General features: G+C 56.4%; 1 protein-coding gene across 1 annotated transcript in view; it reads right to left on the reverse strand.

The window, feature by feature from the left end:
• Window positions 1–1,958, reverse strand: part of LOC103260384 (coronin-7-like) — a 15,516-nt gene that overhangs the window by 13,080 nt on the left and 478 nt on the right. The window lies entirely within an intron of this gene.

Here is a 1,958-nt window from a genome sequence, read left to right on the forward strand (position 1 = left end):
GTGGCCACTCCCGGCCACCGTAGCCTCGACCTGCTGGGCTCCAGCGATCCTTCCGCTCAGCCTTCCAAGTAGCTGGAATTACAGGCGCGCGCTACTATGCCCGACTAATTTTTTAATTTATTGTAGAGATGAGGTCTCGCCAAGTTGCCTAGGCAAGTCTCGAACCCATAGGCTCAGGCAATCCACTCACCTCGGCCTCCCAAAGCGCGGGATTACAGGCTGAGCCACGGAGCCCAGCCCTAATTTACTTTTAAATAAACTATATTTTCTAATCCAAAAAAAGAAACAGAAAAACACCCAAGCTCAAAGAGGGGAGAATCCAAGGCCTGGCCTCATGAGAACACACCTTTCCACAAAGTAAATCCCCCAGGTGAGTGGATGGCGCACCCCCACACCTGGGGAGGCAGGAGGGCACCTTTCTGAAAGGAAAATCGGCAAGGTTCACGTTTTCTCTGTTGGTGTCAGAGTACCGCTCAACACCCCTCCCAGCCCTGATGACAGAGCACCGTACTTCCCAGTCCACCCACCCACAGCATCCCGGAAACCACCTGTACCCCCTAAAGTTTCTATTTCAATGTTCACTTGCCACAGGCAGAACAACAGTACCTTGAATTATTTTTCCCTCCTGATTCGTGTTTACATTATAAACACAGTGGCAGGAACTATCTTCGAGAAGGAGAACAGGTGGGAGATCATTAACTGTTTTAAGCTCGCCCAGTAGTCAGTGGTTCCATGCATGCCTGTTTACCCTGCTACTGAGTCCTGCCCAGGAGCAAGTACCTAAGAACCCTCCAAGCAGTGGTTACTGCAGCCAGAGCAACCATCTTAATGCAAATCTAAGTACCCTGCAACCTTTCAACGACTCCCTAATGCACTCAGAATAAAACTCAAGCTCTACAGGACCACTGTGAACTCACCTGTCACCATGTGTTCCTGATCACTCCCTCTACCCACCCTGGCCTGCTCTGTATTCCTTCTTCAGGCTCTTTCTCAATTCTTCCCCTTCTGACTTCAGGTAAAATGTCAACTCCTCCAGCCTTTTGTGATTAACCCCTACCTCACCATTTTCTATCCCGGCCAGGCCCCTCATGCCTGTTCAATGCACTTATTAAAACTCACAATGTCCTTGTTTGTCTGCTGGGTGGTTGCCTCCCTCATGAGGCGTTAAGTGCCACACGGTAAGGAAAACGCTGTTGTGTTCACCGTTGTAGCTACAGCCATAGTACGTGCAGAGGAAATACGGTACAGAGGACGAGAGTGGAGCCTCTGCCCCAGGCTATTCTGACGTGTTTGGGCCCTCATGGGGTCACTGGAGATGACCTAGGCCCAATTTGCCTAGGACACTCCCAGGCCTTACAAATAATGCAGGGAGCACACCAGGGCTGGCAAAATCTCTGAAGCACCCTCTCCAGTCCTGCTGCTCTTCTGGCTGTCCGATCCCGCCCCTTCCCCCCCAGCACCGGGCTCAGCTCTTGTGGGCTCCACCTGCTCAGGCTTCCCCAGGCCCCACCCAGCCCCTGGCAGCATGACCCAGAGTAAGGGAAGAGCTTGCGCCAGCAACAAGAGGAGGAAGCGCCCGCGGAAACCCGAGGGAGGGGCACCCCCTTTCAGCGGACACCCTCAGGCTTGCCGGGACCGTGGGAAAGAGGGGCACCTCTCCCACACCCCAGGCCCTGGCAGGGGCGATGCGGAGTAGCAGGGAGGAGTCAGGCATCGGCAGCACCCCAAGTCCTAGCTCCCCCGCGGGACCCACCGGAAGCCAGGCGGCCTCGTAGGCCTTGGGCCCGGCCGGGAAGGCTGCGCCGTCTCGGGAGTCCCGGGGCGAGGTGGGCGAGCCGGACAGGGAGCCGGGATCACGGGGCGGCCAGCGCAAGTCACGGGAGCGCCGGATCTGCCCTCCCTCCGGGCGGCGACAGAACGACCTGGACGCCGGGGCCCAGGCACGAAGGGGGCTTCTA

This window comes from Carlito syrichta, unplaced genomic scaffold (genome assembly GCF_000164805.1).
Source record: "Carlito syrichta isolate Samal-C Ts95f unplaced genomic scaffold, Tarsius_syrichta-2.0.1 Scaffold303189, whole genome shotgun sequence".
Taxonomy (NCBI): Eukaryota; Metazoa; Chordata; class Mammalia; order Primates; family Tarsiidae; genus Carlito; species Carlito syrichta.